Below are 26204 nucleotides of genomic sequence, written 5' to 3'. Positions count from 1 at the left end.
ACTCAGCACAGAGGCCCATTATGCTAGAGAGAAAAATCAATCCATACAGTATCTGCCCTCTCATCTAGTTAACAGACTAGCGATGAGAGCCCTTAAAACTTAAAGGACACACAAGCCATTGTCATCTTCGCCAAAAAGTTCTGGACAATTTTGAGTTATTTCTGACCCCTACAGTGCATTTCACCAATTTAGAGACTCAACATACTTCTCTTAGGAAAAGGAATTGTTCCTCAATTAAGAGAAAGCAGTCATTCATATCTTCAAGTATCTTCCCCCAGAAAACACTTAGATGATATCAAGAGTCCTCAGGAAATAAGCATTTCAAGCAGTATCCTTGAAAGTGCATAAAACCAAAGATGGAACAGTGTAGACAACTAGAGGGCAGTATTTTGGCATTGAGTTCCTAAGAATTAGGGCAGAAAAAGAACTGGAAAGCAGAATCAGAAGAAAGGAGACAGGAGGCCTCTGGGGAATACCACAAGGAAAAGTGGAGTGAAGAATGAAGTGAGGCCTCGCACAAAGGATCGTACAGAAACATCTGACCTTGGGCCAAAACAGACGGGAAGGATTTAGCACTTGCTACACCTGAGCCAGGTGTGAGGTAAAGAAGCCAAATAAAGAAGGCCACCACATCACACCTTTTATAGTATGAGATTACCCACGTGTGCTCCTAGAGGCAAAGAGAAAGAAGCTTCTCCATCTAAACGGGCACTCTCAAGGAGCGCGTGGAAAGGCACGACTTCTTCACAGACAGTGATGCAATAAGCTTCCTTTGGAACTTGCACAGTAGCTCCTCAGCCTCATATTGGGCACACAGTGGGCAGTCCATAAACACTTGCTGTTATATAAATTGATTAAAGACAGCCCCTGTGTATTGGCACCCATGTTGTTTACTTCTTCACATCAGGCTAGGACCATTAGCTCAAAGCTCTCCAGCGCCAAAACCAAATTTCTACCCATCCAGTTGCTTTAAATATAGGTCAAATAAGCATATTTTTAGCCAGTTAGAGCCCACCTGCTTTGCATACCCTGCAAATCTGCACCCAATATCTGCTACTATAGATAAGACAAACCCTGTGGCTAGAAGAGACCTTAAGCCACCGCCCTTTGGAGCTCTCTCACCCAGAGCCAGCGGGGAGCCTTGCCGCATCACTTAGACACAAGGCCTCGCTCTCTGATTCCCTCTTCCCTTCGTGGGTGGTGGCCCCATGCTGTTGTCTCTGGAAGGTCCCCTGCTGTAAGAGACCTCCCATCTCACGCAATACTATGCAAGTACCACACAATAAAGCATGTCATGCAATGCTGCCACCTGTGGCCCTGTCTTTTCCTTGATCAGCCCCAGAATCCTTGAAGTCACCACACCCTCCCAGTCAATTTTCACCAGTCCTCTCAATTTTACCACCTAATACTTCCAAGCTTGCCCTTGCCTAGCCATGTCCATTCACACTGCCCAATGCCAGGCTTCACATTGCTTATCTGAGCACTGCAGTACTCTCTGAACCGATCTTCTTGTCTCCATGCTAACCTTGCTCCCTACTGATCCTCGACATCCTCCACACTGTCAGTGTGAGCCTTCCATCACTCAAACCTGATGAGTACATTCCCCTGCTAAAACACATCAGTGACTCCCTTTTAGTTGCTAAATTTGTCCCAACTCCCTATCAAAGCACATAAATGCTCTTCTTGCTCATCTCTCCATCCACATATCCCTCCATTCCCTAATTCACATGGTACTGGCATATATCAAGCTGTTTCCTTCCTTTGTACCGTTGCAAATTCCAGAAATGCTCTTCTCACCATTCATTACCTGATGAGTCCTATTCTCTGTCTCAGCTCAATCACATCCCCTTCAGAAAGGCCTCCTAGGGCATCAAGCCTGGGCCGAGCATGCCTCCCTGTTGGCCCTAGAGAACCCTGTGCATGTCTGCTGGAACACGTACCTCACTGCATGGCTATGTTCTGTTGACGTGATTCTTCCCTCCTTTTATGATGAAATCTCCTCAAAGGGAAGGACTAGGTCTAATCTATCTCTGTACTTCTAGTGCCTGGGAGCGAGGACTCGGGAAATGTCTCTTGAACTACTAAACAACCATTAGATAGAAATGTGAAATCTTCTACAATTTCACTGTCAGGAATTTTCCAATTATCAACAAATTATGTTGGTGCACTAAGCTTTTAAATGACCAAACTCAGAGACGTCTTTTCTTATTATGCAATCTATTTCCATTCCCATGGGTGGGAATTGATGGTTTTACCCATTAGTACAAATGTGCAAAAAACATGTAATCCTAGCATTGCCTCATCCATTGAACTATCTTTTCCTAAATCACTACCATATAATTTTTCCCTGCCTGGTTTACATTTTTAATCTTGGTTTTCTGACTCTAAAAGGATTATTTAGCAAAATCCGTTCACTTTATAATTGACAGCCTCTATTGTTTATCTCAACCAACCAAATTTGTTTATCTCAACCAAGTTCAGCAATCTAGAATCTACTGTGCAAAATGTCTTGAGGATAAATCATCATGCTGATAGCTGGGCTTTCTCTTTAAAAGTGATATAAAAATATCAGTGCTTTGGAACAGAGCCACCTATTTATTGCACTTGAAGCTGTTTCTCTGAGTTGCTAAGATGAGAAATGAACATGTCTAAAAATAAACAACTCTCAGGTAACCTGTGGGACTGATCTTTAAAATGACTGATAACAAGCAAATCTTCAGACAAGACCACTTTTAGCTTTGACTCTGAGTCCCAGGCCTGCTCTCTCTATAAAGGGGCCAGATTTTCTGTGCAGCAAAGTTAAATCAAGTCAGCCCTGGACAGCAGGCCTGCCTAAAGCGAGCCCTCTATCCTGATCAAGAACACAGGCAAATTCAAACTGCCCTTTTTGTGACTCACAAATAAGAGCAAATTTAAACTATCATACTAAAGGAGATAAAATCAAGGCACATTAACAAAAATAAGGAAAGGAAAAATTTTAATGCTTAAACAATAAAATAAAAATAGATTTTCTCAATATAAATCAGTAATATATTCACATAGTCGATTTGTTTTAATCTTCTAAAAATATGTTAAGATATCTCAACATCTTAAAACCACTTAATTCAATATCCTCCCAAATTAACTACAAAATACTTGTGAATTTGTAATTAAGCCTACCTAATTTTAAGGACCAGCAGTTCCTGTTGAAGTTATGATGAGCAGAGAAACACATGTAGAGAAGGGACCTGCTAACATCATGCTCTATACTCATACCCAAATCAACAACTTTGACATATGAAAAGCCAAGATTCAAACCCAAGTCTCCGGAGCACTTGCTCCTAACCAGTGCATATGTCTGTATTTCGTTTTTCTCATCTTCCCTTACCCCACTCTATTGGCCTTAGCATTTATATTGGTTTATTCCATTTCCTTTGTATTCTTTCTTTGCCATAGTCACCCACTTCATGTCAGCAGCTTTCCTTCTCATGTTTGTTCTACAGGTGATGAAGAAGAAGACAGCTGAGAAAAACAAAGAGCTACCAAAGATCCCATAAATCAAAGCAGTCTGAACACTACTGTGCTCACCAGAAGGCACTGAGAAGGCTCCTCAGAGTGGGTGACTTAACAAACCATCATGGAGGAAGATCAGACCTGAAGATAGCATCCCAGGCAGAGGGAAGCATGGACAAAGGTGGTGAGGTAGGAAAGAGAAGGGACAGTCTGTGGGACAAGTAATTTGATATTGATGGAGCACTGAGTACCAAAGAAGATGGAGGAAGATGATGAAAACGCAGCCAGAGATCAGATCCCAAAGGCTGGGTGACTGACCATCCCAGTTTGCACAGAAGTGAAGGGGTTCTCTGGATGCAGGATTTCCAATGCTAAAACCAGGAAAATCCCAGGCAAACCTGGACAGGTTGGTCGCCCTCCAGCCAAAGGTCTGCTAGGCCATACTTTAAAGGGGTCTGAACTTTGTGAGCAACAGGGAAACACGGAAGGATTTGAGCAAGTACGAGACCAGATCATGTATTCCTAGCTTGTAATACACACTACACCAGTCTTTCTAAACATGGGCTGCAACCCACTGGTGAGTTACAAAATCAAGTTAGTTAGTATCACAAGTAGCAATATTTGTGATTGACAGATTAGAACTGTTAAAATGCACTGCACATGGAAAGGGCAACTATTGTTTCACAGAACTTGTTTTGGATATACATATATTTGTTGTTTTGTTTAAATAGTATTTGTTATTGTTAGTTGAAGTTAAAAGAGTTTGAAATACCTTGGGGTACATCAATTCTAAAATTGGTAAATTTTAAATTATAAATTTATCTCTACCTTTGTCCTTTCTCAGGCAACATTTTGCATTACATGACACCCATAGATCACGATGATATTTGCACAGCATGCTGGGGCGAACAGAGAAAGCTGTTCACTACCACAGGAGACTGACCTGGGCTCTGACTACACTGAGGGCAAAAAGGGTAACATTCGGGCATACATGTAACCTATAATCCATTTGCAGAGCACTGGTCAGGAAGCTCTACTGTAAATGACCAAAACAAACTCAGCTCTATGTTTAAACCTACCAGAGAAAGAAAATGAAAAAAACACAAAATAAATCCCTGGATACTTCAAGGCACAACCACATCAAGGCGGATGTAATTACAAAGATTAACGTGCTTTTCCAGCTACCTGGTATGCCCATAAGGGTGTAGAAAATCAATACTGCCAGAAAATGCAGGACCATGATATATTTCCTGCAGCCCATGTCAGCAAAAATGCTGACTGACCCTAGGATTTGGGTATTTGCTATTTGTCCCGTCAGCACAACCTTTATATTCCTTTTAGAAAGCAAATACCCATCTGAAAAGCTTGGCTGCAAGGTCCCTAGCCTGGCCCAGCACACAGCATTCTGTATATGAATGGATAACTCAGTGGTATGAGGTAGCATTCAGAACAGATTTCTCAACCAGTCCTAAAAGGCTTAAACTCTCCTGATAATCATGTGTATTTTTTAACAAGACTGAAAAAGAAATGTAGCTAGAGTCAGTTTCAACCATCTGTCTCTTTGAGTGAAAATAGGATATAGGCTTGTATATATTAGCTTTGGAAGAAAACCAATTTTGGCAGAAAGAATTGAAGTGAAAGAAGAATTACATTTCAATTTTCAAGACCATGCTAAGGAGTAACAAATTATCCAAAGTAAGTAGTAACTTACGTGAACACATCCATCTCCTTTGCTACTCTGGTTAGGCTGTCCCCAATCCTGACCATTCCTTGATTGAACAACACTGCATTTAAAGCTTTGCCACCCAATCACAGCCCCGGGAAGTAGCAGAGTGGAGACACAAAAGTGATTTGCCCAATTTGAGTGACAACATTAGGGGGTGGTGGGAGATGAGGATAGTAGGTACTATCCAAAAACTTGGAAGTAATGGAAATATAGCATGATCACTTTCTGAGAGTTAAACTAGATAGACCTTATCTTAAAACACACGACATCTCCCACTTCAAAACGATGACAACAATACCAAAACACCACAGCTAGGATTGACCAAATGTAATGGAAAACCACCACATAATTAGTAGTGAACAACTATAAAAACTGTTATAATTAAAGGAGAGTGGAGTCTGAAATGACAAAAAAAGGGGTGTGAATTTTTCAGGTTTTGTGTGCAGGGAAAAGGACGGCCTGACCAGCTGACGTCATCTTTCTTGTACATCTGTTAGGAGAGTCACCATCTTGAAACATCAGCTGTGACAACTGCTCCCCATGCTCTGGCTCCACGAACATCCAACCTTCAGTCTCCCACACTTCAGTTAAAGGCAACTCCAGCATCCCAGTTAACTCAGGCCAAACATCTTGGAGTCATCCCTGGTTTCTGTTACATCTGATCTGTTAGCAAATTATTCATGCTCTACTTTCCAAGTATTTCCAGGATCTGTCTACTTTTCCCCACCTCCCCTGCCATCACCCTGTCCAAGCCACCATCATCTCTCATCTGTATTATTGCAAAAGCCTCCTGAATGGTCTCCTCATTTCTACCCTTGGCCCCCCTTGCAGTCTATTCTCAGCTGCAACAGTAATTCTTTAAAACACAAGTCAAATCATGTCATTTCTCTATAGAAAGTTCTCCAATGGCTCCCATCTCAGAGTAAAAGACAAAGTCCTACACTGGCCTCCGTGGCCCCGCATGATCCAGCCCCATTACTTTTCTGATCTCATCTCCAGACACGCTTCCTTGCTGTACCTCAAACACGTCAGGTACAGTCCCACCTCAGAGACTTTTTTCCCTAAATATCTGAATGACTTGCTTCTTCAAAACTCAGTTGAAATTTCCTCTTATTGAGGCCTTCCTTGACCACCCTATTTTAAAAGGGCAAACGACTCTCCCCACTGCACCTGCATTAGCAGGTCTTTTCCACTGCCTTATTTTTCTTCACCTAACATGTTCTATAACAGATTTCAGTATTTCTGATTGTTTGTCCCACCTCCTAGAATTTAAGCTCCATTGAAGGCAGAGATTTTGTCCATATTGTTCACGGATATATTGCCAATACTTAGAATAGTGACTGGTATAGAGTAGATACTCAATAAATGTTTGTCGAGTGAATGAACAAATCTGGCTTCAAAATGTGCCTGAGTGAGCCCCTTCCTCTTCCCTCAGCCTAGTTCTCTATAAAAATGGTCAAAGCTCCATGGGCTTTGGGATTCTCCTAGGTCTGCTCCCTCACCCACCCTCTCAACCCTTTTGCTGGGATCTGGTGTCCTCAATTGCCATATTACTGCCACACCTAGATTCTGCCTCCCTTCCTGGCCATTTTGAATTTATTACATAATTGGATCACCTGCTTGATTTTTCAGTGCCCATGTTACTTCTGGAGTTAGTCTTTAGGGTTACCCTTAATGCCATCAGGCTAGTACAGTCCCAACTGTGCCCAGCTCAGACCTCTGATACAAAGCCCCAAATAACCTAAGTTCTCAGAAGAGTTCAAAATACTGACCTATAAGCAAGGGCACTGTGATCCCATGGGAAGTTAGGTTTCTCCTGGCAAGTCAGCAAGTTGGCATTTAATGTTTGTGGCCCAATATAAGACATACACTTGCATTGGGTTGTGTGAATTCACCAATAAGTTGCTAGAGAATTTTGGCTACTTAAGAATAATCTAATATCTAGACCCTCAAAACTAAGATTCAGACCTTAATCCTGCCTATCTGTATAGCAGACTGCTGGCTGGCCCCGATCGCATCTCTGTCGCCACAGCTGCAATATGACAGCTGACTACAGATAAGAATGTTGATGCCCAAGAGTGTCACCTGTTCAAGTTCTAAGCACATGAGTGTATCCACACACATATGAACATACAGTCACCTAACCCCAAATTCCTTTAGCAGATCAGAACGTGCTTCTCCCCAGTGCTCCAGCCCCTGCTGCACAGTGACTCTTTGCAGGAAGGGAGCAGTGGGCAGAAGGGAGGGAAGGTGGGATGACTTACCTGAGGGAAGGAGATATGAGAATACCTCGGATATCTGAGTAAGGTCCTCCATACCCTCATAAAGGAGGGAGAGGCACACTCATCAACCAACTTTTCTAATTTACTAAGAGCCAGGGAACCCAAGTAGTTGGCTCCTCAATACTAAATTTATCTTTATGTTAATGCAATTTAATGAGTGCTTACTGAGCCCCTACAAAGTGCTAAGTGCTGTTCTGGGTGCTGTCAGACTTACACAAATGATTAAGATAACATCTGTCTCAAAAAGCTTGTAATATGGTAGGGTCTGAAAACACTAGCACCATTGCAAGGGAGGATGGGATAAGTACATGATAAAGGTTTAAAGCAGAAAGAGAGCATGCAGGAACTGGAGCATGCAGTGGGCTTCATGAAGGAGGGGCCACAAGAGCCAGCCATGGAAATGTGGGTAGGATGTGAACTGGAGAAGCATTTCCTGTGGAGAAGAGTGAGCTTGAGTGAAATGACAGAGACAAGAGGTGGCAGCCTGTGTTTGGGAAATGACAAACAGTTCAACCGGACTGTAGTGTATGGTCAAATGGGTTCAAGGTAGCAGGGGTGCAATGGGGTACAGGCTGGAAAGGTGTATGTTTGGTGCTACACTCTCAGGTCATAACTCAGGTTAACTGTTTCTGCTGGTTGGTCCTGCCTCACTTCGGAAGAAAGCTATTTATTTTCAAAACATGTAAGGGTCTTGAAAAAAAATCCAATTATTTCCACATTAAACCAATCCAATCTATTCAAATGAATTAAGCAATGCAAACAACTAGAATTAACACTCCTCTTACATATCACCCCTTTGCTGAATATAATGAAAAAGAGAGAAATTAAGAGCTCAAAATAGGTAATTTAGCACTTGTAACAAATCCTTTGCATAAGATAAGCATTCAGGGTGGGAACTCTGTCCTCCAAGTAATCTCGCAGTTTTCTGTTCTTTGCAATGTAAAAAGAATAGGAGACTTGAAGTTTCTGGCACAGGCCTTTGAAACAACATATTTGTCTAGCCTCTGCTGTTGGCAGGACGGATCAGAATTCGAATATCACTGGTGCACATTAAGAGATCACTCAATGAACAAATGAACGAATGAGCCCTCAACTGCATGATGACGTGGCCAGTTTGGAGGGAAGTTAGATGCAAGCATTTTTTGTTTGTTTGTTTGTAATGGCTCTCACAAGCTGTTAAATTTCCTTCAGCCTGGCCCAACACTGCTATAGCATTCCCAGTGTCGGGCAGGAGTTTAAAGAGTGTTTATTGAATGAATGAACGAAAGAGTACAACTTCAACAGTTACATGGGAAAGGAAGTAGACATAGACTGTCACATTTATTTTTCTAGTTTGGCACGTGCCCTCTTACCTATGCCGGCCTCAAGTGAATGGCAGAACCTGGCCAGAGGTAAGAGTGATGCAAGGCTTTCTCTAGTCCATAAAATCACAGACTTTAAATTTGGAGAAAAAATAATGTAGAGATTACCAAATTCTAATCTGACCTCTCATTGGTGCAATAATCCTTTTATAACAATCCTGACTTGGTGGTGGCATGCTTGAACTCTCCTGGGCATTGGGAACTTACCACTTTAAAGGCAGCCCAATTTATTTTTTGAATAGCTTGAATCAACCAACGTTTCTCCATTGTATTGATACAAACTCTCCTTTTTCTTAGAAGTTTGGGCTATAAGAGATAAGTGTCCTCATACCCATTTGCCAAAGACAGAGTCCTCACGCCCACCCCTTCACCCGCTTACTACCCACAAGCTCTCTGCAGCATCACCTCAAGTTCATCCTACCTTGCATTCAAGGAGTGGTAGGGGCGGGGGAGAGCCAAAGAAGAGCCACATGGCCTCCCTTCCATCATAACCAGACTCTAGCTCATCAAACCTTAGCCTGTGGTGCTGATCCCAAGTACACAGAGCTTTTAACTTTCTGGACTCAGACAAACAGAATGCCTCCATGATTTAGCCACAACAGATTTATACCACATTAGATTTTAATTTAACATGACTTTGGAGTGCTGGGGCTAGATGTAAGAGTACTGGGGCTAGGAAATGTGTCCTCAGCAGACCTGAATTCCAAGATCAGAACAGAGGCCAACTTGAAACTCTAGAGGTCTCTAGACTAAGGTTGCCTCACCAGCCAGGAAAATGCTAAGTGACCATCTGGCCCTTACAATGTACTTACCCTGAGGCCGGCACTGCTCTATTGGGCGCAGACAGAAATGCTCAACGTGATCCTGATTTGGGAAGGCAAGGCTTCCAGAATCCTAGGAATTACCAAGCCCACATTCATTTTGGGCCCAGACACCCAACAGGTAACACGTTTCAGGAAGTCAATGTTTGTACTAAACACATCAAAATGATCCAAGGGAAAAAATTTAAATCCTATAAGAAATGGAAAATTAAGTGGGATTTATTCTTTCATTTCTCACCACAACATAGGAAGCGGTACTGTTATTATTACTCCTGTTTTACAGATGAAGAAAACAAGCTACAAGGAGACACAGTAACTTGTCACAGTCACATAGCTAGTTAAGTGGTGACACTGGGATTGGAAACCCAGCTCTGGAGGTCATGTTCTCCCACTACCTCTTAATCTCTGTTATGATTTGTTCTGGAATCAAATCAGGCCCAAGAACAAAAGAGGAAGATGGAGATACAACATTAATACAAATGGTTTTGCCTGGTTAGCCTTGATGTCTGGTCAGCCTGCAAATTCAAGGAAGTGATTATTCACTTAATTGATAATCATTTCCCTTGTTTGAACCCCCATTGTACCCTGTTACACTTCTATTAGGTTTTATCACATTTTACCTTCTGTGATAACCATGTGATATATGTGATAACATGTAACCATACGTCTATTTTTCCCTGATTACACATCAGTCCCTAAGATCTGGACCTTGTTCATCTTCATGTGCCCTGGAAGCACTCAGTCTTGCTCATGGCTGGCACCCTGTAAATATGAAATAAATGTTCTTGACTAGAATTGAAAAACTACTCAAGGAAGCTAATATTCACCCCTACACATATTTCTTTTATTCATTATCAGTAAAATCTATATTTTTAAGATCACTAATTTCAGAACACTACTATTACTCATGATGTTCAAGTCGTCAAATGCACTTTGTATTCAAAATGGGCATTCTTTCAGGTGCTACAAAAGTTGGATCTTGAAACCACTACACATGTGGTTGCATCTCAGTTAGCTTCCTAGAGATGCCTTTTGGAAACTGTGGTTAACAGCAGGAATACACAGAACTCAGGTAAATCCCTCCCTCCATAGTCATTTGGATTAATCACGAAAATTCCTGTTCCCCTCGTCCAGCACTATATTTAGCAACTCCTTTGTAGTCAGGCAAGGCCATTTGATTTGCTTTGGCCAATGTACTGTGAGAGATCGGGGCAGGATACATCAAGACGAAGGCTCTCTCCGCAGGGGTCTCTGAGTGAATATGGTAAACAGAGCCCCTCGTTGACCCACACTGGACATGAACCTGAGTGAGAAAAATCTTTTGTTGTGTCACTCTCCTGGGGTTTGGGACTTGTTTATTATTGCATCATGACACAGCCCAACCTGATCAATACACTCCCATGGCCCAAACCCACTCAGATGATCCAGCATTCTGGTTGCTCTTCACCCTCCTTGATTTAGTGTTGGCAACTGCAAGTACCTCTCCTTTATCATCCCCACCGAAGCATCACTGTGTGACAAAGATTTCTCCTGTGACCCAACTCCAGTCAGGCTCCCCCAAGCTCTTTTTCAACTAGGCCCCATCCATGAGCATGTTCTCAACAGATCAATTTTAGTAAGAGTCCTGCTAAGTCAGTTTCACCAGAATATCCCACCTTCCACAGCTGACTACCGATATCTGATAAAGTCCTTCATCCCCTGCCCTCTCCCAAGTGATATCTGATTAACCTGGCCTGCCTTCAGCAAGAATCCAGTTAGATCAGTTTAGTCTGAATCTCTTCACTGACCCCTGATGTTTCCTCTTAGTAACTTTCCATCCGCTGACCCCGCCCTGCTCCTTGGCTGCACATTCCCACTTTTCCTTGCTGTATTCAGAGTTGAACCCAACCTCTCCCTCCTATTGCAAAACTCCATTACAGTGGTCCCTACATCTACCACGACAGTCCCCCTAATAAAGCCTGCCTTACCATTTCTTTAACAAGTGTCATGAATAACTTTTTCTTTAACAGGTGTAAAGACTAAGAAAGCACTAAGTGTCACTATTAACTACACGGTCACCAGAACATATGGCCTGGTTAAAGCAACTTTCATTCTGAATTCTCCCCAGAGAACTTAGAAAACACTCTTTCTGTGTGTCGCCCTGATCTCCCTTCCCAGGGTTTGGGAAGGCAGTGGTGCTGCTGACAATGTTACGGGGTGATGTTTCCAATACCCTGGCCCATCCCCAGAAGCAAAGTTCTGCCCAGTTTACCAAGGTAAATGTCTCTGTCTGGGCAGAAGTTACCAGGGAAAGAGAACATCTGAAGACAGTATCTTCCTTCTCCCTGTGACTGTCTTGTAACCTGACTTTTCTATCTCTTTAAACTAAAATCTACAACTTGTGGGCCTTTAAATTTTAGGAATTCATATTTCTTTATTTTGAAAAACAAGGGGCTCTCAAGGGAAATGAGTACTGTTCCTCTCTTTAAAATCTACGGCAAAGGAGACGGGATTTCATCGTTGCTTGATATGCCAATTACTTTTCAGCAGCACTGGAAAAATATTAAAAAGCTTAAAAGAAGAAGCAAGAAAATCTGTATTCAAGACCTCAGCCCAGGGGCTTTACATGTCCCTGGGTGGTCCATCTTTGCATCGGGAGATTTAGTTTGGCGTTTTAACTTATGTAAAGAGATTCTCACTTTCCTCAGAGCCTGAAAGCATTCAAAGAGGGAGGATCCTCTTTCGGAGTCAGCGGTAACCTATACCTCCTGAAAGTGAACAAAGTCACACTTTCCAAGGAAACAGGCAGAGAAGTTTTTTTGTTATTCTTTCTTCCACAAAACACACACCAATTCCCACAACCCCTTGCAATTTCTATACTAATGGGGCAGATGGTGAAACAGGAGATGTGCTGTCATTTTAAAAGGGGACACTGTCAAAACACACATTCCCCACAGGGCCCGCCACCCTTTCAGCCACCCAAACTCACCAACTACTGAAATTCCACAAGCTGATTCTGAGACAGAATCCCGTGGTCACCCTCTATACATGGGCTCACTGTAACACTCAACAACTCAATAAACTTTTAAAGGCTTCCATATGTGCATTACAGCATCTAAACTACTTTCAAAAGGAGAGGACTTCTTTCCATTTCAATTACTAAAATCTTCAGCTTGTTAAACAAAGAAATGGGTAGTATTTTGGGTTAGAGTAGAAAATCTGGATTCTAAAAGGGAAACTGATTGTAGGCAAAGGATATAAAATATTGTGTCATCATTTATTCATTAGTGCTATTTAAAATACACACATTACTCTTGGCTTCACTCTGGACATTAGTATAAAACAGAAATCTGACCAATGAATCAAAATTTCCCCTCCTCCCATGAGAAAGGAACTAAAGCATCGTTACTGCTCAGCAGAGAGTGTCAGATAGAAGCCAGATCAAAAGAATTAGCCCAAGGGGCTCATAGAGGAAACCAGAGGACTCAACCATCCTGCCTGTCACTTCTAGAATGAAAGGTTGTCCTCCTCAAGACTTCCCTTCCCCCAGCAGAAATGCTCGCTGAGATCCTGATTCAGGAAGGCAAGGCTTCCAGAAGTCTAGGCATTACCAAGCCCACCTTCACATTGGGCCAGACGTGCAATGGGGGCTACATTTCAGGAAGCGAATGTTTTTTACTAAACACATTAAAATGATCCAAAAGGAAAGGATTAAATCTTTAAATAAAGGTAAAACTAAGTGGAATTATTCTGGCTAATATTTCAGGTCAACAAAAGCTTGTTGAGATCTACCAGGTGTAAGACTCTGTTGGAAGATGAAAGGATGCCTCAGGGAGTCTAGAGTCTAGAAGGGGAAGAAGGCAAGTACATAAGTCAGTATAATTCAAGAAAAACATTTTTCAAAACATATCTTTACTTCCATGGAGGGCAAGATCACGCACATCACTGAAAAGAGACAGCTAGAGAGTGATATAATTCTTGTTGGATAATAAAAAGCATCTTCCATGCCTTGAGTATGTACCACGTACTGAACCCTGTACTCTTTCATTATCTATAATCCTCACAACAACTTTGCAAGCAAGGTGTCTTTATCTCCATTTTACAGATGAAGAAACTGAGGTTCACACAGGCAATAAGTGGGATATCCGGCTGCTTCTTTCCATTACTTTATGCTGCCTCTTAGATGCTGTGCTCTTATTATCTTGTAAACCACCAAACAAAGAAATAGACTTAAATTAGAGCAGAGAAGATTTCAATAGAAAATCAGAAATCTAAAGCAGACTTTCTTAACTTTGGCATTATTTTGGATGGGATAATTCTTTGCCATTGGGGGCTGTCCTGTGCATTATAGGATGTTCAGCGGCAGCCCTGACCTCTACCCACTAGATGCCTGTGGCCATCCTCTCTCCCTAAAAGTGATAACCCAAAATATTTCCAGACATTGCCACATGTCCCCTGAGGAGGACAATCACTCCTGGCTGAGAAACACTCATCTAAAAACACACTGGAATCGGCCAATCTCTTCCTGTAAATCACTAAATAGAGGAAAGACAGCTATCCACACAGTCACCTGCCTGAGGGCAGAAGATGGGACCAGAGGCTCTGTGGTTCCTTCTGGCCCTGCCCACCTTGAGTTTGAGCCACACAGACTGAAGCCCATGGACCTGACTCCTAGCACTGCCCCACAAAGACAGTAACACGCAGCACCTGTGCTAGATAAATGCATGCTCCTCAAACTGGCACCGTGTGCTGCTGGCATCCATGAAGGCTTTCTAAAGAGTGCACAGGCACGGCAAGAGCTAATGACAGTAATGTCCAGATCCAGAGCTTCCGTCTGGATGCTTTCCAAAACTGACCTGCCAGAGAACGTGCCTGTAGTTGTAGAATCATTCAGGGCCTGCTTTCCCACCTCCATTTTTCACAAAAGCCCTTCTTCCACATTATCAGGAAAAAAAAAATGACACCCCAAATCTTAGAATCTTATCATCATGCTTGACCACAAGATATAAAAATACCCTTTTGTTGAAGAACTTCTTCAGGTACTTTTAAAATAGAGGTTGGTGTAGTATTTAGATTTTAACTGGATTCAAAGAATGATGTCATCATTTTATTTTTAAATATCAAAGTTTATAATTCTGGGAATCACATTCATTGTGATTCTTTAAATTTACGATGAAAACTGTCAGATGCCAACCTAAAATGTGTAGGGGTGAGGGGGCAGCAGGATATTAAAAAATCCTTAGAGTTTATAAGAGAGGAAAACCCACTGAAGCATAATGAAGTACCCTGCGTCTGTTCCCAGGGGCACCTGTTGATCCAGCGCAAGCATCGTACAGGGCCTGAGGCTCATTACTTTCCTTGTAAAGAATGCCTTTGACTCCAACATAAATTTCTGCTTTGTGTGTTTGCCACACTGATGGCATTAGCAGGTCTGTAACCCAAAATGAAACAATAGGTTTTTCTATAGAAGTAGAGCAAGAATATGGGTGTGCATAAAAATATAAGGGATTAAGTAATATTCCGGAAGCAAGACCAGCTGCTCGAGAGGATCTCAGGGTTGATGTGAACTAAAAACTAAAGGGCACGCAGGTCATCTGGGAGGCAGAGCCCCCCCCACGATTTCCTACCAGGTTGGTATGGCAGATCACGACGCAGCCATTGTATCAGGTAAACCCCAGAACACTGACCAGCTTCAAAATCAGCTTTGAAGTAAATTCATCTTTGTGATGAATAAAGTCTTGACTTGCAGCCACTTTTGCAAAATCAACTTTCCAGGCCATCTCAGTTGTAGATTGTTATGCATTTGGTGCTCAGCAAGATACCCAGTGACACTTTAGAATCAAATGTGTGTTAGAATCACCTCGAGGGAAGCAGTGCCTGCGTCTCCTCCACCACGCTGAGAGATCTCTACTTTTCTTGTTCCCCTCCGATAACACATTTAGGCTTTTCCTATCAGTGTGTGAGCCTGTTCTTGAGGGACTGTCTGTCCTGGCACAATAAAAAGCTACACTAAACAGTACTTTTTGGCATCCCACATAGAGAAACAAGGAGATATGATGGGAAGAGAATAAACAGACTTTGGAATCGGGCCGACCTGCATTTGAAATCCAGCCCTTCTACTAACTGGCCTCATGTGGCCTTGACCAAGTGGATTAATGCTTCCAAGCATCAGATTCCTTGTTTATCAAATGAAAATAAAAATGTCAACCTTGGGGCCGGCCAGCCCCGTGGCTGAGTGGCTAAGTTTGCGCACTCCACTTCGGCGGCCCAGGGTTTCACTGGTTCAGATCCTGGGTGCAGACCTAGCACCGCTCATCAAGCCATGCTGAGGCAGTGCCCCACAGGGTAGAGCTAGAAGAATCTACTACTTGGATATACAACTATGTACTGGGGAGCTTTGGGGAGGAGGAGAAGAAAAAAAAAAAAGATTGACAACAGATGTTAGCTCAGGGCCAACCTTTAAAAAAACAAGTCAACCTTACAGGAATGTTGGGATGATCTGAGAAACCCTGAATACAAACAGAGTTAAGCGTCCAACGAATGGTAAGTAGTGTTAGGGCTGCCTGCCACTGCTGGAGACCTCACTTGGTTGCAGCGTCCATCAGTGTGTGTTGTACCTGCACCTGGGCGTGCCTCAGTAGCGAAATGCCACAATGTCCTGAGAGCCAAGAGCATTTTTACTTGGCTGGTTCTGGCAGCATAGTTTTGCCTTGTTTTCAACACATTTCTGCAAAGTGGCCTCCCCTCTTTCCTAAACAGTGTGCTTAAACCAGTGGTTCTTAATCTCTTTGTAGTCACAAATACCCTGTTTTTCCCTAGAAAGCTGCATTTATGCACAAATGCATAAAATTTTGCATCAATTTTATCGGGTTCATTCACCACCTGAAAACTACCACATGCCTGCCCTCCACAGTACCTATGGCTCATGTTCAAGAAGCTTCCTGTAACAAAGAATCAGGAGATACTTTATGAACATGTGGGTTCCTCAGGGTTGGGACACGCGCAGCGGTGTCTATGTTACAATGCAAGCTTCACTCTGACATTCTGGTGTCAGGCTTCCCGCAGAGAGGAAGCAAAGGAACTAAGTCCAGGATATCGATGAAAAGTTCCCAGTCAAGAGGAATAATTGTTACATGGATCTGAGCAAACGTTTATACATTTCAAAGAAATAAAATAAGAGTTGAATTAACTTTAGTTAATTCTTAAAAGAAGTAAACCATGGAAGTTCATTGTCCTGGGGAAGTTCTCAAAGGAACATATTTTCTTACATTTTCTCGGGGATGTAGAAGCCACAATAGTTTCTGGTAAAAGGGATCCCCAATCAAGGGAACAACTTTATACAGCATTCGAGATCCGCAAATTATTATGGGGAATTAGCTGGTTTCATTGAGGAGACAGAACCAAGGCAATATTTGATCTCAAAAGAGCTATGGTCCTACTTCGAGTATTCCACAGCATCCACAGCTGCCAATCAGCTGGCAAACTGTATGGCGACACTTGAGCCTTAAAGGAAATAAGACTGGCTAATGGGGAAATCGGGCAGCAAACCTGAAAGAAAGACATGCTCAGCCTTCTTTGTTTCTCACAGAAGACTCTAACTAGAATGGATGAGTTCTGTGTTCAGAGTCATCAGACAGACCTAATTTGACTCCTGCCTCTGCCGTTTATTAACTATGACCTTGAGTATGTCACTTAACTCAGTCTCATCATCTGTAAAATACGGACAATAATGTTGCCTTCAAAGGATTAATATAAAGATTAAAATGAGATAACATAAGAAAAGAGCCTAGTAGTCAATATATGAAAATTAACCAACAAAATTGTTCGGTAGTACGGAAGAAAAGATTCAGACTGCCAGGTTCAAATTTATGAACTGGCTTTACAATTTATGAACTGAGGCATTATCGGAAAGTTACTTGACATCTTTGTGTCTTTGTTTCCTCATCTGTCAAACAGGATTACAAACAATATATACCTCATAAGATTTTTGTGAGGATTAAAGAAGTATTAACATGGAAAAGTAGTTCAAAATACAATGCCTGGTCAAGTGCTCAGTTTTAGTAATGTCATACATTTAGTAAGTGTAACATAATACATTTAGCAAATGTATCAAGCACTGCTAAAGTGCTCAAGATATTATCAACCTTGTTTTATTTGGTGATGCAAAGTGTAGGGAGAACAAAATGATGATTATGTTTGCAACAGATTTGTGTGACCTTTTCATCTGATGCTAGGTTAAGTGACAGAAAGAAACAGGGTGACCGGAGAGAATGAGTGGACCATTTAGGTACCTAACCGTGGATGAATGCTGTGCACACAGTCTGTGCTAAGAGAATAGCTGGGTTTAAAGACTTGGCATTTATTTTACAAGACTGGTCTACATGGCTGTTCTGAGTATAGACAAAGCAGCACTCAGGATGGATTCCCAATAATTACTTGACTCAGCACTTGAGTCGAAGGAAAGGCTTATTTATGAAATGTAGACTCAGGAAGGAGTGTTTGGGAAAGGAGGAGCGGTGGGAACAAAGTTAACAGAGCCCCATCTGAGACATAAAACATGATGACAGAAATGCTGGGTGACTTTCTCTTACCATCTCAGAAGTTAGTCAGAAAGTAGGGACCAGGGACCACCACTGTAAGAACTCTGCCCTATTTTCTTGTGGCTTGAGTTTATTTCTCTGCCCATATCCCTAGTGGTGATTATACCTAAAGATGTAGACTTTTGACACCAAAAGAGCTTTGAGACATGTTTTCAGTGGGAGAAGAGGAAAAGCTGGGTGTGGGGAGGGGCTGAGCCATCCCTCTGTTCCTGGGCACTGTACAGCAGAGGCTGCAGCATCCCTGAGGTCCAAGGGGAGAGGAAGCCAATGCATCAGTGCATGAGGCCTGAGATAAGGAAGAAAAAGAGGGAGATGGGAGATGTCCCGGGCCAAAAACTAGGTGCAGAGCTGGACAGGCTAGAAAAAGCCTGCACTGAGCTCCCAATCATATTGTCCAAACATCCCAACAACAGTGCTAGAAGAGTTTTGAGAGAAATGGCTCTTGGAGCACTGGATTTTCAGAACTTAAGAAATATTGGAGAATTTGTTCCTATGAAGAGAACAACTGATGCCTTAGTGGTAGGAATGTCTGATTTTATTTTATTTAGAAACACGATCACAAGAGCAGAGTTTGGGCCCTTTTTTTCCACACTAAAACTTCTGGAGAAAATACGGCATTTGAAATAATCAGAGGAAGTATTAATCACCTTCCCATTTGTACCCTCAAGATGCAACTTGTTCTGAATGCTCCATTTCAAGTTTACTAGCACTGATCAAAGTCTTTCTCCATAATTTACACAATGAAAATACGTTCACAGACAGTTACCCATATCCGTGCTAACATTAGCCACATGATGTCTTCTGCAGTTACAGTTGCCTTACCGTTTGCTATGCTTTCTGCTAATCTGAAATATTTGGAAGCAATTTTTCACAACCCTCAACTACAGTAAGTCTACAATGCCCACTTGAAAGGCATTCCAGGCAAGAAAATGGCTGGCTACTTCTCCTGCCCCTTACCTAGATGTGGTAGAGACCAGGAGAACGAATATATTCATTTTTGTTGAGTCTCTGATTTGCTAAGTAATTTCCTGTCCTGATCCTGGCGTTCTGTTCAACCTTATTAGCCGAGGTACAAGTCATGAGACTCCCGCACACTCAGTTCCCATCAGTGCTGCCAGGATCACTGCCTTATGATGACGACGCACAGATTTATAAGGCCAGAGCGATTCCGGAGTGGGAGTGGGGGAAGGAGAGCCACGCGGCCGGGAAGGTGTTTACGAAAACACATCCCCCAACCACACTTTTTTTGCAGCAGTGAGAGAAACTGGCATCTTCTTGCGCGAGTGTTTAATTAATGCCCTGCTGGAAGTGCATTCGCTCCCTCCGACTTGGCGGGTAGCAACAGCATCTAAGAGCTTTGCAGACAGCTGAAAATGTAATCAAACAGCATCCTCTCCCCTCCCTCTGCCGCTCCCCCTCCCCGCGGGGCCGTCAGCTGGTGGCCCAGAGGAGTGCGAACTGCACTGCCGCTAGCCTTCGGCTCCCCAGAAGACCGAGGGGGGTCGCACGGGGACGCCCCTCCCAGTCCACAAGGTGGACGACAAGGTGATGACACCACGACCCCTCCTCCTCTGCCCTCGCCTGTCGGCTCTGCCGAGGGAGCCGCCGCAGGGGGCTGCCGCTGGGGGGCTCTGGCCGCCTCGGGGAGCGGCGGAGCAGGCAGGAGCCTGGGGAAGGGGCCGAGGCAGGGGTCCGGCTGCAATGCAGCGGCCGCACTGCTGCCCGGGTCCCGGCGAGGACGCCAGCGGGGCGTGGAGGGGTGAGGAGGGCCGCGGAGGCGGCGGCCGGGGTCGCGACAGCCCTCCTGTTTACCTGGACGCGCCCGGCGGCGGCGGCGGCGGCGGCGGCGGACCTGGGCTCCGCGAGCGCGGCGGCTGCTCCCGGGTGGCGGCGGCGGCGGCGCTCCAGCGGCTCCCGGGGGCGGCGGGCCCGGGCGGCGCGCGCAGGATGTGCTGTCTCACGCTGCGCCGGCCGCTCGGCTCGCGCTCCTCCGGGCGCGATCACTTCCTCTCTCTGCCCGAGCCTGACACTGACAGCTCCCCCGAAGCACCAAGTCTGCGGGGCTCGCCCCGCCCCCGGCCCACGCCCTCCACGCCCCGCGCCCCTCCCGCGGGAGGGCCCTCCGCTCCCGCTCTCCCGCACGCTGTCTCGCAGGGAGGGTGTGGCGCCGGCCCAGAGGCTGGTGTCCGGCAGAGGACCTAGGGAGGTCGATCCGTCTAGCTCTCTGAAGTCGGCAGGACTCACTCCTAAGTTGCGGCAAACAGAAGAGCTTCAGTGTTTTGGGCGCTCCTGCTGACATGCCAACGTTAAGCAACTTTCACTCCCAGACAACTACTTTAAGGTCATTTAAATAGAAATAGAGAAAGCTCAGATCCATCTACTACACACCAGGACTTATAGGTCTGACTTATCCCTATCTTTTCCCATAAGGAAAATATATGTAGCTTGCCTCCACACCATTATTTCTTAGAATCCTAGCTTTTAAGCTTTTTAAAGTCCTAGCTTTTAATAACCGTTCTTGAACTACCCCAAAGCTTCCCATACGGGTAAGTTTTAAGGCCCAGAAATGGAGTTTGAGATTCTAATCAATGCAGGTTTGGCACCATTTTATAGGTAAGTTTTTCATCATGTTTCTTGAATATCTGTGGAGACATCTTACACATTTGAATGAAAGTAGAGGACAAGGACTGTATCTTATTCTCCGCTGTATCTCCAATACCTACAACAGCGTTTGATGCATAATAGGTGTTCATTAAATATTTATGAATCTATTTAGTCAACAAGCACTACAGTAATTTCAAAATAAATATAGTTCTGATTGTAATACAATATCATGCCTGTCTATAAAATGGCTATCATTGTTCCAATTTTGCCTTCATGGCAAATTATTGGGACCATAAGTATGGCTTGAAAAGAGAGGTGAAATGTGTTTAGATAGAAGGAATTCAAGATATTCCAGCAGAAAAACTCTATGAAACAAATATTTGCCACTTCTGTGTAATATACGTCAAACTCTACATAAATTTTTCTTTTAAATTTTTCAGTAAGACTACATAGTAGTTACAATGCCATGGCCATAGAAAAGGAATCTGAGTCTCAAAGAAGTTAATGACCTCACCCAAGTTCCACGGCTGCTGAATGATCTAGCTGAGATGGAATCCCCGTCTACCTGACTTTGCAGCTGGAAAGTTACCACCTGGTATTACTGTCTCTCCAATATAGGGTTGTTACATGCTCAATACCTGCAAAGCATTGTGCTAGGAGTTTCAGATGGTCCAAAATTTAGGAGATTATAATCCTTTTTATAAAGAGATTAAAATCCAGTTGAAGGTGGAAGGAGAGGTAAAGGCAACATGTAATTAAAGGCAAACAATAAGGAAATGGCCAAAGCAGTACAATGTGCATTAAAAGAACTCATATAAGAGCCCATATGGTTGGAGTGGCGGAGATGGTAGGAGGAAATTAAAATTATGAATATGGATAATACGTGAAATGGATAGATAGAGCTTTTAACAGTAGACATGAAGAGGGGACAACAGTTTCAGGTGTAAACAAAGCTCCAGAGAAGAGAAAGCACAACGTGTACTCAGCAAATGTCGAGTGGGCCAGCTTTTTGGAGCATGACAGACTCATGGAGGAGCAGACTGGGTCCTTAAGGGAGGCAGAAGAGCACAAATGGACTACCACCATTACAGATGTTTGAGCAGGAAATGACACTTTGGAAGAGTCATCAGAGGGCTGGAGGGGGAGATAGTTCTATGGATAGAAGATTAGAACAAGCAGAGACCAGTTCAAAGTTCATTATAAGAATCCAGGCCAGGTTTAAGAAGACCTGAATTTGTAAGCTGTATTCCCCATGAAAAACTTGTAATATATGCCCGGCACAAGTTGAGCCCTCAATAAAAAGTAGTTATAATTATTTTCATTATCATGTACCCAGGCATAGTACAGACATTGGGTATGGGACTGGAAATAAATAAGAAGTGAAAGGGTTCTATATTCCAGAGACTCAAAATCTAATGAAAAGATAAAACTAGCTTTAATACCAAGCAGACAGGGAAAAGTAGAATAATCAAAGACATTGCCATGGGAGATCAAGAAGAGGAAAATCCATTCCAATTGGGAATCTTTAAGATCCAGAAGGCCTTATTGAAGAGGCTCTGGCAGTATGTGTATAGTTAGATACAAATTTTGACAGATGGTGATACACATTTGAGAATGGAGTTAGAGAGCAGGCAGAAAAAGAGGTATAGACCTTATTTCTATTGATAGACATTTTCTTTTTAGAGCATTCTAGGTTTACAAAAAAATTGTGCAGAAAGTGCAGAGAGTTCCCATGTATACCCTACAAAGTATAAACTGCTGATTGCAAAGATACCTGTTTCACTTCTTAATCTGGTTACTTCCCCAAAGTTTGGAAGAAGGTCTTCAAGAAGAGATTAAATGGCTACCAAGAAACATACTGGGCAAATTCCTAACTTGCTGGCCATTAGAAAGTTGCTTTAGAGCTCTCCAGAGACAATGGTGGGCGAATTCCCCCTGCTCTGGAGTCAGACTCTGTGGGTGTGAACTTCAGTCTACTGCTTACTGGGTTTGTATATTTCCACACATTACTGGACTCCTCTGAGATTCAAGCCTCCTAGAAGTCAACAGGGGGCAATAAAGATACTTGTCTCCTGTGATATCTCAGTGAGTGAATCCCTGTGAAGCGCTTGCCACAGCCCCCAGCATATAATTAGAAACCTTCAGTAAATGTTAACTGTAGTGTGCTATTATTAAACCAGTCCACATGAAAAGTCCAAAAAGTAGAGCTTTGTACCCTCTAAGTTCAGTGTCTAATCTGTGACTTTACTAGACTTCAGGGACCACTCAGGCCTTGAGGTCGCTACTAGCTTCAAGACAGAGATTCTTCTGCCTCCGCGTACCTATCGTTCATCAGTGCTGGATGCAGGCTGGCTCCACAGCTGGTTCCCTGGTCCGACTGACTTTTCTAGAGCCCCGGTTCACACAGGTTCCAGCAACACTCTTACACACCAGATCCCTGCACATCTGCCCGAATCTGCTCTAGAGGTTATTCCCCAGTTCATTATGTCTTGGTTGCAAGAAATCAAACTGAAAATTCACCTCAGTGCTGCAAGACCTCAACAACCAAAGAAAAGAAATGTGAGCCAACCAAATCAGCTATTAAACGTGTAAGGGGCCCCAAGAAAAAAAAAATGCTTCAATATATTCTCTACTTAGGATGGCATGTGCTCCACATCATGCTCAGAATAAAAACCGGTGAAGAAACTAATTTGAACCACTGCCCAATGTCCTATATGGTTTTGTGTGGGCTATATCTCAGGTGGGATATGTTTTATGTATTTTTCTATTATGTGACTGAAGCTGGTCTGTTTGTGCCAAATCAAAACAATAATAGATGTCCAGAGAAAGGTTCATTATTAGTGTGTGAAGATTTATTAGAAATCAAAGAGTGACTTGTGGGAAAATCAATGACCCTAACGTCTAAAGCAACTCCTGCTTTTTGTCTTCTGGACAATTTTCATTAAGGAACGTTGCCTATGTTTCCATATAGTAGGTGCAAAAAATATGCAGTAAATAAATACACACACACAAAATTTGCCTTCAGTTTTGGAAGAATATATTCAGAAATGTCTGCTGTATAATTTTAGGTTTTTCTAAATTTTTTTGGATAACTTCCAAATGCAGCTCCAATTATACTATAATTACATATATTTGTAATATAATTGTGTTATGATCACCCATATTTCTACCCCCTTCACCTTTGCCTCCTTGTGTCTTTGCCCCTCCCCCTCCTCCTTACATTTCCTTTGATCAGCTTTTCTTTCGAGGATGATGCTAAACCAAAATGCATATGTTTTTAACAATCAGTAATAAAATGCAACCATGAAAATATCTAGACAGCAAAAATAAAAATCTTTAGATCTTGAAAAAAACATTTTAAGCACTTAAATTTATGGGGAAAAATCCAATGCTTATAAAATATAAATTATTTTTGTTGTTTTAAATTCACTTTCCATCAGTGTCTAAATATAGATCTTTATTTTTCCCAGCTGTGAAATCAGTGTCTATATCCTTCTTTGTGTTCTGCCTCGTTACCTATTATTTCAAATTTATATTTCTAGGAATCACATAAACCTACCTTGCCAAAAGAAATTAAACCACATTTTTGGTAAATTACTCCTGTAGATTATTTCCTAGAAATATATTTCGTAGTCCTTGTAACTGCTCATCGGAAAGATTGATCTTAATAGCTCTGTCTGCTATAGCTCTCCCAACACTATGAAAAAGTCATCTGTATTTATTTATAGGTAATTAGAAAATATATACGTTGGTACTGTGTGTGTGCCTTTAACCAGCAAGCCTGAGCATTTTTCTTTGTGGGGCTTCATTATTTGTTATTTCTCATGTACCAACTCTTAATATCATTTGACTATTTGAGAAGTGAAATTTAAATTTATGTTTTAGTATACAAATTTTATATATTATATGTTTCTCACTTCTCTTCCTTCTCATGCTTACTTCATTGTAGAGTTATACTTCAAGAAGAATTATAAAACAGTTTGAATAAAATAACAATTTTCTAGTATTGAGGGAATGTATAAATCAGAAATATTATTACATCGAGGTTAAGAACACAGACTCTGGAGTCAGGCAGAGCTGAGTTAAAACTAGTTCCTATGAGCCACTCACTCTGTAATTCTGTGCAAATTACTTAAACCCTTGAAGCCTCAATATCTTCATTTGTAAAATGTGCATTATAGCACCCATCTCTTAAGACTGCAATAAGGATTAAATGAGATAATGCTTATAAAGAACCTGGCATAGTGATTGGCATCAAGTAAACACTAAATGAATGTTAGACATTGTTATTGTTATGTGGATATGCATAGAAAAAAGACTGAAAGATTACACAAAAATGTTAATGGTGGCTATGTTGGGTGATTAGATTATGAATGTTTTTTCTTTTGAGCTTACCCTTATTTTCTAACTGTTCTATGATGAATATGCACTATGCGTTCCAACAAGCCTGTAAGATACCAGGGATATTCCAGGAACAGCGTTAAGTCACTTAAAAACAATAGTAATGTATATTATAAGCTTCTTCCTTTCAAAACTCCCTAAACATACAGTAAGTCTTATCACTTGGCAGTGGTTATGGTATATATTTTATTTTATTTATTTATTTATTTATTTTGAGGAAGATTAGCCCTGAGCTAACTACTGCCAATCCTCCTCTCTTTGCTGAGGAAGACTGGCCCTGAGCTAACATGCATGCCCATCTTCCACTACTTTGTACGTGGGATGCCGACCACAGCATGGCTTTTGCCAAGCGGTGCCATGTCTACACCTGAGATCCGAACCAGCGAACCCCAGGCCGCCGAAAAGCGGAATGTGCCACCGGGCCGGCCCTATGATATAAATTTTAGACATTAGAAACAATAAGCTGTGGATAGATGAAGTGCTGTACATCCTTGTTAGAAGGGGAGTCAGGATAAAGATGGAACCAGGCTGAAAGAAGATGATTGTGCCCTGTAATTTCCTGGGTATATACCAAGTATCGTGCTCTTCCTGCACACCACTTCCAGCACATATCACTTAGGTGTTATTGCGCCACTCTGGTTCCATTGAGATGCGACGAGCCATGGAGGATTCTCTCCCCAGGGATCTTATTATGATATGCTACAGTCTTCTCTGCAACTAGAAATATATGCTGCCCCTGTCTATCCTCCAGGGAGGTGCCCTTCATACTAGTGATGAGAGGATAGAGCCATATGGCCAGCGGTGCCCTTGCAGCCTCCAGGTCCTTGTTCTCCTACATTTGCTAAGTATTCAGATGAAATTCTTTGTGAAGTGTATGTTGGAGGAGGTCATTGAGAGGACGTGTCCTCTGGTTGACCCTCAAGCTGGACCCTGGCATT

At 42.6% G+C, this 26204-nt stretch overlaps 1 protein-coding gene across 4 annotated transcripts in view; it reads right to left on the bottom strand.

The window, feature by feature from the left end:
* Window positions 1–20340, bottom strand: part of DYNC1I1 (dynein cytoplasmic 1 intermediate chain 1) — a 282561-nt gene extending 262221 nt beyond the window's left edge. The window contains exon 1 of one of the 4 annotated variants that reach the window (XM_070615670.1): window positions 20074–20340. The gene's annotated coding sequence lies outside the window, so the exon portion shown is untranslated. The remainder of the gene's footprint in view (window positions 1–20073) is intronic. The other 3 variants (XM_070615669.1, XM_070615666.1, XM_070615668.1) reach the window with 3 other exon arrangements.
* Window positions 20341–26204: the final 5864 nt, after the last annotated feature.

The sequence above is a fragment of the Equus przewalskii genome, chromosome 4 (genome assembly GCF_037783145.1).
Source record: "Equus przewalskii isolate Varuska chromosome 4, EquPr2, whole genome shotgun sequence".
NCBI classification, from domain to species: domain Eukaryota; kingdom Metazoa; phylum Chordata; class Mammalia; order Perissodactyla; family Equidae; genus Equus; species Equus przewalskii.
Note: the sequence above shows the minus strand (reverse complement) of the source record. Positions and strands in the feature narration are given on the sequence as shown.